Source organism: Heterodontus francisci, chromosome 19, assembly GCF_036365525.1.
Source record: "Heterodontus francisci isolate sHetFra1 chromosome 19, sHetFra1.hap1, whole genome shotgun sequence".
NCBI classification, from domain to species: domain Eukaryota; kingdom Metazoa; phylum Chordata; class Chondrichthyes; order Heterodontiformes; family Heterodontidae; genus Heterodontus; species Heterodontus francisci.
Genome location: NC_090389.1, coordinates 39376527 through 39395752, shown reverse-complemented (window position 1 = coordinate 39395752; position 19226 = coordinate 39376527).

Here is a 19226-nt window from a genome sequence, read left to right as displayed (position 1 = left end):
ATAGACCGATTAGCTTAACCTCTGTAGTGGGGAAGATGCTTGAGTCTATTATCAAGGAAGAAATAGCAGGGCATCTCGATAGAAATTGTCCCGTTGGGCAGACGCAGCATGGGTTCATGAAGGGCAGGTCATGCTTGACAAATCTTTTGGAATTCTATGATGACATTACGAGCAAGGTGGACAATGGGGACCCAGTGGATGTGGTGTACCTAGATTTCCAAAAGGCCTTCGACAAGGTGCCGCACAAGAGGCTGCTGCATAAGATAAGGATGTATGGCGTCAGGGGTAAAGTATTAGCATGGATAGAGGATTGGTTGACTAACAGGAAGCAGGGAGTGGGGATAAATGAGTGCTATTCTGGTTGGCAATCAGTTACTAGTGGTGTGCCTCAGGGATCGGTGTTGGGACCGCAATTATTTACAATTTATATAGATGATTTGGAGTTGGGGACCACGTGTAGGGTGTCAAAGTTTGCAGATGACACTAAGATGAGTGGCAGAGCAAAGTGTGCAGATGACTGTGAAACTTTGCAGAGGAACATAGATACATTGAGTGAGTGGGCAAAGGTCTGGCAGATGGAATACAATGTTAATAAATGTGAAGTCATTCATTTCGGTAGGAGTAACAGGAAAAAGGATTATTACTTGAATGGTAAAAAGTTGCAGCATGCTGCTATGCAGAGGGACCTAGGTGTCCTTGTGCATGAATCGCAGAAGGTTGGTCTGCAGGTACAGCAAGTAATTAGGAAGGCAAATGGAATTTTGTCCTTCATTGCTAAAGGGATTGAGTTTAAAAGCAGAGAGGTTATGTTGCAGCTGTATAAGGTACTGGTGAGGCCGCACCTGGAGTACTGTGTGCAGTTTTGGTCTCCTTACTTGAGAAAGGATATACTGGCACTGGAGAGGGTGCAGAGGAGGTTCACTAGGTTGATTCCGGAATTGAGGGGGTTGGCTTATGAGGAGAGACTGAGTAGATTGGGATTATATTCATTAGAGTTCAGAAGAATGAGGGGGGATCTTATAGAAACATATAAAATCATGAAGGGAATAGATAAGATACAAGTAGAGAGGATGTTTCCACTGGCAGGTGAAGCTAGGACAAGAGGGCATAGCCTCAAGATTAGAGGGAGCAGATTTAGGACTGAATTAAGAAGGAACTTCTTCACCCAGAGGGTTGTTAATCTATGGAATTCCTTGTCCAGTGAAGTAGTTGACGCTTCTTCAGTAAACGTCTTTAAAGCTAAGGTAGATATCTTTTTGAACAATAAAGGAATTAAGGGATACGGTGGGAGCGCGGGTAAGTGGATCTGAGTCCACGAAAAGATCAGCCATGATCTTATTGAATGGCGGAGCAGGCTCGAGGGGCCGGACGTCCTACTCCTGCTCCTAGTTCTTATGATCTTATGTGGGAATTTTTACCCAGCAATAATGAAGGAATGGTGATTTATTTCCAAGTCAGAATGGTATGTGACTTGGAGGGGAACTTGGAAGTAGTTGTATTCCCATGAGCCTCCTGCCCTTGTCCTTTTAGGTGGCAGTGGTTGCGAGTGTGGGAGATACTGTTGAAGAAGGCTTGGCAAGTTGCTGCAGTGCACCTTGTAGATGGTACACACTGCTGCAATGTTGCGTCTGTGGTAGAGGGAGTGATCATTTACAGTGATAGTTTGGGTACTGATCAAGCAGACTGCTTTGTCCTGGATGGCATTGAGCTTCTTGAATGTTGTTGGAGTTGTACTTATCCAGGCAAGTAGAGAATATTCTATTGCACTGCTAACTTGTGCCTTGTAGATGGTGGACAGGCATTGGGGAGTCAGGAAGTGAGTCACTCATTGCAGAATACCCAGCCTCTGACACACTCTAGTATCCACAGTTTTGCTTTGCTGATCCAGTTAAGTTTCTGATCACTGATGACCCTCAGGATGTTGATGGGTGTGGATTCAGTGATGGCAATGCCAGTGAATGTTGGGGGAGATAATTAGACTCTCTCTTGTTGGACATGGTCATTGCCTGGCACTTGAGTGGCACGAATGTTACTTGCCACTTATCAGCCCAAGCCTGGCTGTTGTCCAGATCTTGTTGCAAATGGGCAAAGACTGCTTCATTACCTGAAGAATTGTGAATAGGACTGAACACTTTACAATAAAGGCCTGCTACCCGACCCGAACCCGACGGGACCCGACGACATGTGTCGGGTTCGGGTTGGGTCGGGCCACTCCTCCAGGTCCGGCCTTCGGGCTCGGGTCGGGTTGGGTTGGGCCGGGCCGGACACACACTGCAAGAATTGCAGGTAAGTGTTAAAAGTTAAAAACTTACTTGAGCTGCGAGTCTGGGACGTCAAGCAGGGAAAGTCTGAGTCTGCGCAGTGAGCATGTGAGCGTCTCTCTGACGTCATCACGCTCATGCTGCAGCATCCTGAATATTGGGAGTCGGAAGGTAAGTAAAGGGAACATTGCGTTGGTCATGTCGGGCTCAGGTTGGGTCGGGGCGGGTCGGGCTTGGGTCGAATCGGGCTCGGGGGGAAATGGAGGGACTCGGGCAAGGTCGGGCTCAGGTTCGATGTGGTTCCATTGGGTTCGGGTTGGGTTTTTTTTGTGACTTGAGCAGGACTTTACTGTACAATAACCAGCGAATATCCCCACTTCTGAAATAAAAATAGAAAGTGCTGGAAATACTCGGCAGATCTGGCAGCATCTGTGGAGAGAGAAAAGGAGTTAACATTACATGTCTGTGACCTTTCATCACAACCCGCTTCCGAACTTAGGTTGGAAAGAAGGTTATTGATCAAGTAGCTGAAGAAGGTTGGGCCTAGGACACTACCCTGAGGAACTCCTGTAGTAATATCCTGAAGCCGAGATGTTGACCTTCAACACCGATAACCATCTTCCTTTGTGCTAGGTTTGACATAAGAACATAAGAACTAGGAGCAGGAGTAGGCAATTCAGCCCCTCGAGCCTGCTCCGCCATTCAATACCATCATGGCTGATCTCATCTTGGCCTCAACTCCACTTTCCTGCCCGTTCTCCATAACCTTTCAACCCATTACTAATTAAAAATCTGTCTATCTCCTCCTTAAATTTACTCAATGTCCTGGCATCCACCGTACTCTGGGGTAGTGAATTCCAGACTCACAACACTTTGAGAGAAGTAATTTCTGCTCATCTCTGTTTTAAATAAGCTATCCCTTATCCTAAAACTATGACCTCTCGTTCTAGATTGCCCCACCAGAGGAAACATCCTCTCTACGTCTACCTTGCCAATCCCCTTAATGATCTTATATACCTCAATTAGATCTCCTCTCATTCTTCTAAACTCTAGTGAGTAAAGGCCTAAACTGCTCAACCTCTCTTTATAAGCCAAACCCCTCATCTCCGGAATCAATCAAGTGAACCTCCTCTGAATTGCCTCCAATGCAACTACATCCCTCATCAAGTAAGGGGACAAAACTGTACGCAATACTCCAGGTGCGGTCTCACTAATGCCTTGTTCAGTTGTAGCAACACTTCCCTACTTTTATAGTCTATTCCTTTTGGCAATAAATGCCAAAATTCAATTTGCCTTCCTTATTATCTGCTGTACCTGCATACTAGTTTTCTGCGATTCATGCACGAGGACACCCAGATCCCTCTGCACTAAAGCAGTCTGAAGTTTCTCTCCATTTAGATAATAATTTGTCATTCTATTCTTCCGACCAAAATGGATAACCTCACATTTATCCACGTTAAACTCCATCTGCCAAATTCTGGCCCATTCACCTAACCTATCCATATCCATTTGTAAATTTCTTATTTCTTTATTGCAACTTACTATTCCACATATTTTAGTGTCATCTGCAACTTTGGCTATTGTACCTTCTATCCCTGCATCCAAGTCATTAATGCAATTGTAAATAGTTGGGGCCCGAGGACTGAACCCCACTAGTTACATCTTGCCAACCAGAAAAAGACACATTTATCCCGACTCTCTGTTTTCTGTTGCTTAGCCAATCCTCTATCCAAGCTAATAAATTGCCCCTAACCCCATGTGATCTTACCTTGTGTATTAACCTTTTGTGCAGCACCTTATCAAATGCCTTCTGGAAGTCCAGATATTCTACATCTGCAGGATCCCCATTATCCACTTTGCTTGTTACATCTTCGAAGAACTCTAGCAAATTAGTCAAACACGATTTACCCTTCATAAAACCATGCTGACTCTGATGGATTGCATTTTGATTTTCTAAATGTCCTGTTATTACTTCCTTAAGAATGGATTCTAACAATTTCCCAATGACAGATGTTAAACTAACTGGTTTATAGTTTCCTACTTTCTGTCTCCCTCCCTTTTTGAATAAGGACATTACATTAGCTTTTTTCCGATCCCACTGAACCCTTTCCCGCATCCAGGGAATTTTGGAATACTATAACCAATGGATCTACTGTCTCTGCTGCCACTTCCTTTCAGACCCTAGGATGTAGGCCATCAGGCCCTGGGGACTTGTCTGCCTTCAATCCCAATAGTTTGCTCAGTACTTTTTCCCTCGTGATGATGATTGTCCTAAGTTCCTCCCTTTCTATAACTTCTGCATTACCTGTTACTATTGGGATGGTACTAGTGTCCTCCATCATGAAAACTGAGGCAAAATACTGATTTAGTGTCTTCGCTATTTCTGTGTTCCCCTCTATTAACTCCCCAGTCTCATCCTCCAAGGGACCAACATTCACTTTAGCTACTCTCTTCCCTTTTATATACTTATAAAAGCTTTTGCTATCCATTTTTATATTTTGCACTAAGTTTTCTTTCATAATTTACCTTTGCTCTTTTGTTACTTTTTTAGTAACTCTTTGTTGATCTTTAAAAGTTTCCCAATCTTCCAGTCTGCCACTGGCCTTTGTAATAAGGTATGCCTTAGTTTTTGTCTTTACATTATCCTTAACTTCCTTGCTTAGCCATGGATGTTTTTCCCCCCTCTTAGAATCTTTCTTCCTCTCTGGAATATATTTTAGTTGGGAGGAATTGAATATCTCCTTAAACATCTGCCACTGCTCATCAACTGTCCTACCTTTTCGTCTTCCTGCCCAGTCCACTAGGGCCAAATCTGTCCTCATGCCTATGTAATTACCTTTGTTTAACTCCAGAACGCTAGTGTGGGACTCCCGTTTCTCGCCCTCAAACTGAATTTGAAATTCTAGCACGCTATGATCACTCTTCCCGAGAGGATCCTTAACTATGAGGTCATTAATTAATCCCACCTCATTACACAATATTAAATCTAGAATAGCCTGCTCCTTGGTTGGTTCCACAACATATTACTCCAAAAAACAATCTCTAATCCGTTCAATGAACACTCCCTCGAGGCTACCCTTGGCAATTTGGTTAATCCAGTCTATATGCATATTAAAATCACCCATGATTATTGCCGTACCTTTCTTACAAGCCCTCAGTATTTCCTGGTTTATACTGTGCCCCACTGCGGAACTACTGTTTGGGGACCTATAGATTACTCTTACCAGGGTCTTCTTTCCCTTGCTATTTCTTATTTCTACCCAGACTGACTCAAGCTAGTGGGGAGCTTTCCCACATTGACTTCAATTTTACTAGGTCTCCTTTCTGCCACACTTGGCCAAATGCTGCTCTGGTGTCAAAGCCAGTCACTTTCACCTCACGACTGGAATGCAGCTCTTTTATCCATATTTGGAAGGTAGTGCCATACTGGCAATGTCACTAGACTAGTAACCCAGAGCCCCAGGCTAATGCTCTGGGGATGTGGGTTCGAATCCCACCAGGGCAGATGGTGGACTTTGAATTCAATTAATAAATCTGGAATGAAAAGCTAGTCTAGTAGTGACCATGAAACCATTGTCGATTATTGTAAAAACTCATCTGGGTCACTAATGTCCTTTAGGGAAGAAAATCTGCCATCCTTAACTGGTCTGGCCTATATGTGACTCCAGACCCACAGCAATGTGATTGGACCAGCCGGCATCGACCTAGGCACTAGAAACGATAATGGCAAACCCAGCCCTGTTCACCCTGCAAAGTCCTCCTTACTAACATCTGGGGGCTTGTGCCAAAGTTGGGAGAGCTGTCCCACAGACCAGTCAAGCAACATCCTGACATAGCCATACTCACAGAATCATAACTTACAGACAATGTCCGAGACACCACCATCACCATCCCTGGGTATGTCCTGTCCCACCGGCAGGACAGACCCACCAGAGATGGTGGCACAGTGGTATATAGTCAGGAGGGAGTTGCGTTGGGAGTCCTCAACATTGACTCCGGACCCCATGAAGTCTCATGGTATCAGGTCAAACATGGGCACTGCTACTGACTGAGCTGGCCAAGTACTAAAGGATATAACTGCTAGACTGGGTCTGCAGCAGATGATGAGGGAACCAGCAAGAGGGAAAAACCTACTTGACCTCGTCCTCACAAATCTACCTGTCACAGATACTTCTGTCCATGACAGTATTTGTAGGAGTGACCACTTCACTGTCCTTGCAGAGATGAAGTACTGTCTTCACATTGAGGCTACCCATCATCATATTGTGTGGCACTACCACCATGCTAAATGGGATAGATTTCAAACAGATCTAGTAACTCAAAACTGGGCATCCATAGGGCGCTGTGGATCATTAGCAGCAGCAGAATTGTATTCAACCACAATCTGTAACCTTATGCCCCGGCATATCCCCCACTCTAGCATTACCATCAAGCCATGGACCAATCCTGATTCAATGAAGAGTGCAGGAGGGCATGCCAGGAGCAGCACCAGGCATTACTAAAAATATCAGCCTGGTGAACTGCAACACAGGACCATTTGCATGACAAACAGCGGAAACAGCATGTTATTGACAGGGTTATGCAATCCCACAACCAACGGATCAGATCTAAGCTCTGCAGTCCTGCCATATCCAGTCGTGAATGGTGGTGGACAATTAAAGCACTGATAGGAGGAGGAGGCTCCACAAATATCCTCCTCCTCAATGATGGGGGAGCCCAGCATATCAATGCAAAAGACAAGGCTGAAGCATTTGTATCCATTTTCAGCCAGAAGTGCCAAGTGAATAATCCATCTCGGCCTCCTCTGGAGGTCCCCTCCATCACAAATACCAGTCTTCAGCTAATCTAATACAGTCCATGTGATATCAAGAAACAGCTGAAGGCACTGGATACTGCAAAGGCGATGGGACCTGACAACATTCCAGCCATAGTACTGAAGACCTGTGCTCCAGAACTAGCCACACCGTTAGCCAAGCTGTTCCAGTATAGCTACAACACCGGCATCTACCCGGCAATGTGGAAAATTGCCCAGGTATGTCCTGTGCACAAAAGCAGGAAAATCCAACCTGACCAATTACCGCCCTATCGGTCTACTATCGATTTTCAGTAAAGTGATGGAAGGGGTCGTCGACAGTGCTATCGAGTGGCACTTGCCAAGTAATAACCTGCTCACTGACGCTTGGGTTCTGCCAGGGCCACTCAGCCCCTGACTTCATTACAGCCTTGGTCCAAGCAAGGACAAAAGAGCTGAACTCCAGAGGTGAGGTAAGAGTGACTGCCCTTGACAACAAGGTAGCATTTCACTCCGTATGGCATCAAGGAGCCCGAGTAAAGCTGGAGTCAATGGGAATCAGGGGGAAAACTCTCCGCTGGTTGGAATCATGCCTAGCACAAAGGAAAATGGTTGTGGTTCTTGGAGTTCAATCATCTCAGTCCCAGGACATCACTGCAGGAGTTCCTTAGGGTAGTGTCCTAGGCCCAAACATCTTCAACTGCTTCATCAACTTCTTCCATCATAAGGTCAGAAGAGGGGATGTTTGCTGATGATTGCACAATGTTCAGGCAATGATCATCTCAAATGAGAGAGTATCTAATCATCTCCCCTTGACGTTCAACGGCAATACCATTGCTGAATCCCCCACTATCAACATCCTGGGGGTTATCATTGACCAGAAACTGGACTGGACTCGCCACATAAATACTGTGGCTACAAGAGCAGTTCAGAGGCTGGGAATTCTGCAGCGCGTAACTCATCTCCCGTCTCTCCAATGCCTGTCCACCAACTGCAAGGCACAAGTCAGGAGCTTGATGGAAAACTCTCCACTTGCCTGGATGGGTGCAGCTCCAACAACACTCAAGAAGCTCGACACCATCCAGGACAAAGCAGCCTGCTTGATTGGCACCCCATCCACCACACTCAACATTCACTTCCTCCACCACCAAAGCAACATAGCAGCAGTGCGTACCATATACAAGATGCACTGCAGCAACTCACCAAGACTCCTTTGACAGCACCTTCCAAACCCCAGACCTCCACCACCTAGAAGGACAAGGACAGTAGATGCATGGGAACACCACCACCTGCAAGTTCCCCTCCAAGCCACACACCATCCTGACTTGGAACTATATTGCCCAGCGACTTGAAATTCCCCTCCTAACAGCACTGTGGGTGCACTTACACCCCAAGGACTGCAGCAGTTCAAGAAGGCAGCTCACCACCACTTTCTCAAGGGCAATTAGGGATGGGCAACAAATACTGGCCTAGCCAGCGATGCCCACATCCCACGAACTAATAAAAAAAATTTGGACCAAGGCTGTAATAACGTCTAGAGTTGAGTTATCCTGACAGAACTTAAGCTGAGCATCATTGAGCAGATAATTGCTGAGTAAATGTTGCTAGATAGCACTTGTCAATGGCACTTTCCATTTCTTTGCTGATAATTGAGAGTAGGCTAATGAGGAGTTAAATAACCTCATTGGATTTGTCCTACTTTTTGTGGACTGGACATACAAGGGAACTTTTCCACTTTGTCAGGAAGATGCCAGTGTTGTAGCTGTACTGGAACAGCTTGACTGAAGGTTTGGCTGTTCTGGAGTACAATTTTTCAACACTACAGCCTGGATGTTGGCCTTTGCAGTATCCAGTGCGTTCTGTGTCAACAAAGTGCAAGGGCATAGTAAATTCAGTTCTAATACCTTTGAACAATTGAATTGCCTGTCAACACTCACTGCCTTAGCTCACATGTAAAGAATTGGTGCACATTGATGCTGGAGAGTGATTAGCATTAATAAAAGCATAAACAGGAACAGTTGCTGCCTTCAGAAGAGAAGAAAAAATGGATGGTGGCAGAATAATATTCTGAGTTTTTATGAGTTTTTATATCTGGAGCAAGGTTTTGGATTTTGGGTCAGGACCCCGATGTTGGGGTCAAATGCCAGCCCCGATCACGCACTGCGTGGGGAGCAGTCATCCGGCAGTGATTTTTCCTGATTTGGCCAATTAGTGGCCAAAGAGCATGCTCGGCATCGAATTAAGAATGGTGGGCAAGCTCTCGAAGCTGGAGGGCCAATAGGAGACACTCCAACACTGTAGTAGCTGCAACCTGCTTTTTCAGGTAAGAGAGAGCGAGGGCACATCCATCTTAAAACATTTTAATTGAAAAATGGCCACAGCTACCGGGCCACCATCATGGAGGGGGAACTCCTCCACAGGGCGGCAACTGTGACCAAGTAGGCAGGGAGGGCTTCAAAGCCTGTCTGGAATGCTGGTCCTCTGGTCTGCCGCCGGGAGGCTGCTTTCAGGCAACTAGCCTGTTCCAGACACCGTGGGAGGGTGGGGGGGATGTGGGGGAAGGTGGGGTGGGGGGCGCGCATGTCGACTGGAAAATTCTCGTCAGCATCTACTAATTGGCCTTAATTGGCCTGATACTTACCTTAATTGGCTACCCACCACTTGCGGACTAGTAGCCCTTCTGCCGCTCAACCTGCCTCCAGGAAAATGGCCCGAGAAAGGGATGCTGCTGGCAAACTGGCATGCTGGCTGGTAGCGTGAAATTACATGCCCGCTTGCCTCTGTACTCTCTAGTATTTCAGGGCAAAAATTCAGTCCCTGGAGTCTAGTAAAGATGCGCATGCTTCATAATGCTTACAGAATCATGCAGTAATTTAGACCACTATTAAGGCAGTGCAAAAAGATATATGAATTGGTAAGGATGTTGTCATGAAGACCCCCACCTGCCAAGAATGAGGCATATTAATTTTGTCACATGAACATTAATTTTAAACTGTTGCTGGAGTGGAGAGATAACTTGATTAAAGAGATCAGCAGTGGCTGGCAAAATATTTGCATTCTAAGAGACAATTGCCTAGGAAAAGACAATGGGAACTGCTCACTGATTTAATTAACAGAGGCTGGTCTGGGCAATAGTGATCCACATCTTGTCAGTGTAAAATACAGCACTACACCGCCACACCGCCACCCCCCCACCCCACCCCCACTGAGAGCTTTGAAATCCACAAATGCAGGAGTGTGTTAAAAAAGCAAGTTACATGACTAACCTGCTGGCACAGGTTTGGTTTTGAACTGCTCACAGGACAACTTGGGTCAGACTGCAGATTGCAACTGAACTTGGAAGAAGAGAGCCTCTCTCTCTCTCTTTCACTAATTTCAGGATCCACTAAAGTCACTTAAACCTTAAGAGGGAAAAGACTCCTACATCGAAACAAGTTTTTAAGTGTGCACTGGGCCCCAATGAAACGGCAAGACTTACCGGCAACCAAAGACTCTACATCAAACTTAAAGGACCGTAAATAGAAACCCATCTATTGCCTCAAACTTTTCCCCTTTATTCTTTCTACTTTTTCTGTCTCTATCTGTGTGTATGCTTATCACCTATGCATGTGAGCGTGGTGACGTCGCGTATTCGTAGCCATTAACCGAATTAGAGTTTAAGATGAATAAACTTCTACCTTTCTTGTTTAAATCAAAGAAAACTTGTCTGATTGATTTCTTTGCCTTACGATTGGAAAGCAGTGAACAAGGATTCACTGAGGGAGAGCTAAAAACACGGCGTTTTTAAAATTAAACCCTGTTACAGTTAACCCAGGCAAAGGCGAAGAGGGAACTCCTAGACCCCGTTCTCACCTGGTTGTAACAATGTTGTGAATGATCCAGCAGGATTTATATTGCCAGACAGCTAATTAATACTTCAGATGAGAGTTAAGTGTTTCAATTACCTAAAACGTCCTCAATTTTATCTGTGAACTTGACAACATTCAAGCGTCACAGCCTGGTTCAGGTTGATCCATTCTTATTTTTCTTTTAAGATAAACATTTTTGAAATGCATCGTCTCTTAACAGATAAGACATTTAGTCCCATTTCACCTTAAAAATTAAGGGGTAGAAACACATTTGAGAATGTGTGTCACAAGAAAATTGAATGTTTTTTTTTATTCATTCATGGGATGTGGGCGTCGCTGGCCAGGCCAGCATTTATTGCACATCCCTAATTGTCCTTGAGAAGGTGGTGGTGAGCTGCCTTCTTGAACCGCTGCAGTCCATTTGGGGTAGGTATACCCACAGTGCTGTTAGGAAGGGAGTTCCAGGATTTTGACCCAGCGACAGTGAAGGAACGGCGATATAGTTCCAAGTCAGGTTGGTGTGTGACTTGGAGGGGAACTTGCAGGTGGTGGTGATCCCATGTATTTGCTGCCCTTGTCCTTCTAGTTGGTAGAGGTCGCGGGTTTGGAAGGTGCTGTCTAAGGAGCCTTGGTGCATTGCTGCAGTGCATCTTGTAGATGGTACACACTGCTGCCACTGTGCGTTGGTGGTGGAGGGAGTGAATGTTTGTAGATGGGGTACCAATCAAGCGGGCTGCTTTGTTCTGGATGGTGTCGAGCTTCTTGAGTGTTGTTGGAGCTGCACCCATCCAGGCAAGTGGAGAGTATTCCATCACACTCCTGACTTGTGCCTTGTAGATGGTGGACAGGCTTTGGGAAGTCAGGAGGTGAGTTACTTGCCTCAGGATTCCTAGCCTCTGACCTGCTCTTGTAGCCACGGTATTTATATGGCTACTCCAGTTCAGTTTCTGGTCAATGGTAGCCCCGAGGATGTTGATAGTGGGGGATTCAGCAATGGTAATCTCGTTGAATGTCAAGGGGAGATGGTTAGATTCTCTCTTGTTGGAGATAATCATTGTCTGGCACTTGTGTGGCGCGAATGTTACTTTCCACTTATCAGCCTAAGCCTGGATATTGTCCAGGTCTTGCTGCATTTCTACACGGACTGCTTCAGTATGTGAGGAGTCACGAATGGTGCTGAACATTGTGCAATCATCAGCGAACATCCCCACTTCTGACCTTATGATTGAAGGAAGGTCAATGATGATGCAGCTGAAGATGGTTGGGCCTAGGACACTACCCTGAGGAACTCCTGCAGTGATGTCCTGGAGCTCAGATGATTGACCTCCAACAACCACAACCATCGTCCTTTGCGCTAGGTATGACTCCAGCCAGCGGAGGGTTTTCCGCCTGATTCCCATTGACTCCAGTTTTGCTAGGGCTCCTTGATACGATACTCGGTCAAGTGCTGCCTTGATGTCAAGGTCAGTCACTCGCACCTCACCTCTTGAGTTCAGCTCTTTTGTCCATGTTTGAACCAAGGCTGTAATGAGGTCAGGGGCTGAGTGGCCCAGGCGGAACCCAAACTGAGCGTCACTGAGCAGGTTATTGCTAAGCAAGTGCCGCTTGATGGCACTGTTGATGACACCTTCCATCACTTTACTGATGATTGAGAGTAGGGTGATGGGGCATTAATTGGCCGGGTTGGACTTGTCCGGCTTTTTGTGTACAGGACATACCTGGGCAATTTTCCACATTGCAGGGTAGATGCTAGTGTTGTAGCTGTACTGGAACAGCTTGGCTAGGGGCGCGGCAAGTTCTGGAGCACAGGTCTTCAGTACTATTGCCGGAATATTGTCAGGGCCCATAGCCTTTGCAGTATCCAGTGCCTTCAGTCGTTCCTTGATATCACGCGGAGTGAATCAAATTGGCTGAAGTCTGGCATCTGTGATGCTGGGGACTTCAGGAGGAGGCCGAGATGGATCATCAACTCAGCACTTCTGGCTGAAGATTGCTGTAACTGCTTCAGCCTTATCTTTCGCACTAATGTGCTGGGCTCCCCCATCATTGAGGATGGGGATATTTGTGGAGCCACCTCCTCCAGTTAGTTGTTTAATTGTCCACCACCATTCACGGCTGGATGTGACAGGACTGCAGAGCTTAGATCTGATCCTTTGGTTATGGGATCACTTTGCTCTGTCACATGCTGCTTACGCAGTTTGGCACGCAGATAGTTCTGTGTTGTAGCTTCACCAGGTTGACACCTCATTTTGAGGTATGCTTGGTGTTGCTCCTGGCATGCCCTCCTGCACTCTTCGTTGAACGTGGGTTGGTCTCCTGGCTTGATGGTCATGGCAGAGTGGGGGATATGCCGGGCCATGAGGTTACAGATTGTGGTTGAGTACAATTCTGCTGCTGCTGATGACCCACAGCGTCTCATGGATGCCCAGTTTAGCATTGCTAGATCTGTTTGAAATCTATCCCATTTCGCACGGTGGTAGTGCCACACAACATGATGGACGGTATCCTCAATGTGAAGGCGGGACTTCGTCTCCACAAGGACTGTGCGGTGGTCACTCCTACCAATACTGTCATGGACAGATGCCCACACTACCATGCTCAGAATATAATTAAAAAGGCATATTGGCAAAGAATGATGACAACAGGACACTTTCTTGTACCTTAATAGTGACAATTTATATTTTTAATGAAGAGCTTAATTTCAGCAACTAGAATCAGGTAGAGCCAATACACAGCTGCCACCAGGCTGACTGGAGCGAAGAGGTAGTTCATTTAGGACTGAGATGAGGAGGAATTTCTTCACTCAAAGGATAGTGAATCTGTGGAATTCTCTACCCCAGAGAGCTGTGGAGGCTCGGTCATTGAGTATGTTCAAGACAGAGAGCGATAGATTTCTAAATATTGAAGATATTAAGGGATATGGGGATAGTGCGGGAAAATGGTATTGAGGTAGAAGATCAGTCATGATCTGGTTGAAGGGCGGAGCAGGCTCAAGGGTCGAATTGTCTACTGTTTCCTATGTTCCTAGGCTTCAAAGCTTCCCATTTCCCCCCTTACTGTAATGGGGGTGTGCGTCCTTTTGAAAAACAAATTACTTGCATCCCAGCTCCCCTTTGCATCGTGAAGAAAAATTTAAACACTAGGCATACATGCTAGCCAGTATACATTTGTTGCAAATTATTTTTTGTTATTAAGAGCTGTCTTTCACTGAAATGAAGTTGTTCAATGGCAGAGACAAGTTCCCAAAAACAGCTTTAATTGCACTGGATGCAGGAATGTGAAATAATAGGGCTGTTGCAGCCAGTCTTTTTTCCTAGGCAGCATTGATGATATTTTCACCACTGGCATAGTTTAACCATCCACTTTCTGGAACAGAGATGTATTACACTGTTAGGAATGTGCATGGATCTGACAATTCTCACACTGCATTTACATAGATTTTTGACAATTAAGTAAGTTTCTGTCACGAGATTCATTCCATCTCCAGAGGACTTCAGACAAACAAAACTAACCAATAGTGATTATGGTCTGAAGCTATGACTGATGATGACTGCTTTGCTTAAACCTAGCTGTCCTGTTGTTGAAAAACTGAAATCAAATTCATTGACCATCTTGACATGCAATAGAAATAACTTGGAATGCTTAAAATGCATTTCGCATGTCTGGATCACTCTAGATGCATATTACAATACAGCCCTCAAAAGATTTGACAGTTTTTTTGTGGCATTTGATGTCCTGCATAACATTGCTACTCAATACAAATCATGGTAGACATTCCCAAGGACAGAATAAAAATGCTTATCTCCAGTAAGCAGCTGAGGTACGTGGCCTTGTGTGAGCTAGTAATGTAAAAGATGAGCTAATCCAGCAACATTTGCTTGATTGAGTGCCCGGTCCCAACCTGATAATATCCATGCACATCAAAAAGAATAATAAATACTCCTCATTTTCAGAAAGTAGACTTTAACCAACCTCAATTTTAAACGTTTCTTGTGTGAAATATATAGTATTTTTCTCTCTTTCATATTGCCTCTTTCCACAGTGTTCAATTTAAATTTCTTTATGAGGTTTTAATTACTGATGGTCAGCCAATCATGATCTTAAATTTTACTCAATCCTGCGTGAATGAAGGGTTGTAGATATGTTATTTAATTATTAGAATTTTGCTTGCTGAAATAGTATGTGTTAATGGGCAGTAAAGTCAACATATCGAGAAAAAGCTCAAACCAATAGTTCATTATTTATCCTAATGGACATTCCTGTCAGGACTGTGATGGAATATGCTCCACTTGCCTGGATGAGTGCAGCTCAACAACACTCATGAAGTTCAACACCATCCAAGACAAGGCAGCCTGTTTGATAAGCACCCCAGCCACCTCCTTATACATTCAATCCCTCCACCACCGGCGCACAATGGCAGCAGTGTGTTCCATCGACAAGATGCACTGCAGCAATTTGCCAAGGCTCCTTTGATAGCACCTTCCAAATCTGTGACCTCTACCACCGAGAAGGACAAGGGCAGCAGGCACATGGGAACACCACCACCTGCATGTTCCCCACCTCATCCTGACTTGGAAGGATAGTGTTGCTCCTTCATTGTTACTGAACAAAATCCTTGCACTTCCTCCCTAACAGTACTGTGGGTGTACCTACACCACATGGACGGTATTGGTTCAAGAAGGTGGCTGACCACCACCTTCTCTCAGGCAATTAGGGATGGGAAATAAATGCCGGCCTTGCCAGTGACGCTCATGAGCCAAGAACAAAAATAAAATTGGCATGAGAAAGGGGAGTACAGTCAACAAGACGGTTGATATTGCTATTAACCTTCTCTCGAATTTTCCACTCTTTTGATTGCACTTACATATGGTAAAGGACAGTGGGCTGAATTTTAATAGTGTGCCATCGGTCTTGGTGGCGTGCTTCAAAGATGGTGGTGACCTCCCATCGTAGAGCTGCTGCAATATTTTGTGCGGCAGCTCATTAACATGGTGGGGGGTGGAGGGGGGTTGTAAAGACCGCCTCTGATGATGTAGAGAGGGCAGGCGCAGCATCCCCGGAAATGGCATCTGGCACCATTGCACAGGCGCTATTTTTAAAGGGCTTCAAGCCCTTACAGGTAATTAGAAGTTTTAAAGTGCAATTTTTTTTTTAGAGATACAGCACTGAAACAGGCCCTTCGGCCCACCGGGTCTGTGCCGACAACAACCACCCGTTTATACTAACTTTTTTTTTAGAGATACAGCAAATGGAGGGAACATTTAAATTTATAAAATTAATAAAAGATTGTAGACTCTCTCCCACGCCCCCAGTAACCAAACACTTCAGTTATTATATTTTCCACACACAAAAATTTACTTCCCATCATGAACTTCCCCCCCAAACTTTGTTTCCTTTGCCCTTCAAGTTTTTCACATATCCCCTCAGCCAATAGTAGTAGTTTTCGCTGCTCCCACCCACTGCCCTGAAAATTTCACTCTTCCCCCTCCCCACCAGTGTTACGCCTTGGGTCTCCGAACGGGACTTCTGGCGACCGACTGGAATATCGGCTGGGATGGCCGTCGCGATGAGGAAAGTAATTATTCTTTATTTATCATTTATTTAAAGATGTTAATTAGGTTTTTTTGCAGAGTGGCGGGGGAGGGGGAGGGGGAGGGGAAGGGGCAGGGGCAGCGGCACCCCGAGTCTTTGCCACCACTGGTAAAATGTTTCGGGGCCTTTCTGGCATCGAGGCCTGTCGTGGGCCTCTCCCGGAAGGATTTTCTGGGCACAGTGGCGCAGTGGTTAGCACCGCAGCCTCACAGCTCCAGCGACCCGGGTTCAATTCTGGGTGCTGCCTGTGTGGAGTTTGCAAGTTCTCCCTGTGTCTGCGTGGGTTTTCTCCGGATGATCTGGTTTCCTCCTACAAGCCAAAAGACTTGCAGGTTGGTAGGTAAATTGGCCATTATAAATTGCCCCTAGTATAGGTAGGTGGTAGGGAAATCTAGGGACAGGTCGGGATGTGGTAGGAATTTGGGATTAGTGTAGGATTAGTATAAATGGGTGGTTGATGGTTGGCACAGACTCGTTGGGCCGAAGGGCCTGTTTCAGTGCTGTATCTCTAAAACACCCCCACCCTGTGAGTTTCTTCAGAGTACTGAAAATTTTTTACTTGGCGCAGCAATAAAATAGATAGAATAAGACCCATAGCATAACATGAGATTCAAGATATAAAAATCTTTCAATTGCAAAACAAAAACATAAAATACTTACTTTATGTTGCACATTAATTTGGCTCTTCATGAGCTGTGAGATTTGGGATTTGAATTATTCACTGGTGCAAACAATCTTTACTATTTTGTTGCCTGCTTCAAAAGTTCTGGGTAAATTGCTTTACAGCAGTTGTGACTGTAAATTAGAGTGCTGATCTTGATATACAGTTGCTAGGTTTCCTACTGCTCTGGTATAATAATTTATCATGATTTACTTAACTTCATATTCAGCTAATCTTCAACCTTCACCTGCATACTTCAAACTAACTGGTCCTATCCAGTTCTAGTTGGTTCTACCTCAATGGATAAAGGAATGTCCATAAATGTGCATATGCAAACAGACATTAAGGAAATTTCTAAAAACGCTCATACAATAGCATTACTATGATGTAATTAGTTGTAATGATGTTAAGAATTTGAAAACCATCATCAGCGAGCTGAGTAGTAGCTTTAGCAATAAGCTTGACTCCACTTCATGTCACAGTGGTGTATGTCCTCTAAATGTTTTAAAAAGGTCCTCAAGCAGAAGCTGACAAGAACAGTTGTTTTTATCTCTGATATTTTGATGGTGTGCCAGGATGATGCCACAAAATAATTTTTTCAGGATAATACAAACAAGAACATAAGCCATTTAATACTATGAAGAACTTGTCCAAAATTATTCAATTTGCAGTTGGGTTTAAGTGATACAAGAAGGAAACATGTGCTCTTGCATAATTTATATTCACAAAGGAAGTGCATACTGCTGCTATTTTTAAGAAAGGCGCATTGGCAGTTAAAACAGAAAAACCTTGTTTTTTGCACATGGATTGCTCACTGGCAGATTATCTCTAAAAAGTGATTCAAAAGTAGAAGCAGTGTAGATAGTGTAGGTTCCTCCTCCTAATATTGAGCATGATTTTCTACTGTGTACTTGGGTTTGCTCTTTTCATAACCAAGTAGGCTAAGCTGCTCTCAGGATCCCTTCCAATGATATTCTGAAACCTGCTGCTGGGTGATGTGGAATGCTGCCCATCCATCTCTTAGGGGAAGTGATTAATGACAGGGGTAGATTTTCCACTTTAGGCATAATTGGGAAATTGTGCCCAAAATGCACTTGAAATTGATCTAATTAGATTACAGTACAAGCTTCTGATAAAAATCACTTGCATAATCACAATCATAAAATCTTCCATGAACCAGTGCAATCGGGCAGTGCAATCGAGTGTAATCATTTATTAAATTTTTGTTAAACAGTGCTTATTGATACATTTAAGTGTTGTAACTTGGTCAAGTATTATTAATAAATGGGTGAATCATAATAAAATAGGCATTTTTAATAAGATTGTCCAGTTCTCCACCATGACAACTTGATTTAAAATCACTGAAAAAGATGTAAAAGACTATACTGAACCATTTACTGCTTTAATTGGTGAACATTAATCAATTTCTTAGTAAATTAAATATTTTTTGATATGTAGAAGCTTTGATGACGTGCCTACTAGTGCCTCTGGGCCTACAAAAGTGAGAGCAATTTGAAAAGCCTTCCTGAACCAGTGCAATCACAATGTTGTCAGCTGTTGACAATTGCATAGTATCAGCTATGGCTCAGCTGGTAGCACTCCTACCTCTAAGTCACAAAGTTCTATGTTTAAGTCCCACTCCAGGGCTTGAGTACAAAAACAAATCAAGGCTGATACTCCCGTGCAGTACTGAGGGAGCACTGCACTGTCAGAGGTGCCATTTTTCGAATGAGACATTAAACTGAAGCCCCATCTGTTTGTTCAGGTGGATGCAAAAGATTCTATGGCACTATTTAGAGGAACAGCAGGGGAATTATCCCTGGGGTCCGGGCCAATATTTATTCCTAATCAAAATCACAAAAAAAAAAGACTATTTAGTCATTATCACATTGCTGTTTGTGGGAGTTTGTTGTGCACATACTGGCTGCTGCATTTCTTGCATTACAACAGCGACCACACTTCAAAAAAAAGGTACCTTATTGGTTGTAAAGTGTTTTGGTGGTTGTGAAAGGTGCTATATAAATGGAAGGCTTTCTTTCTTTTGTTGACCTGAGTGTGGCCAGTTTTATGCA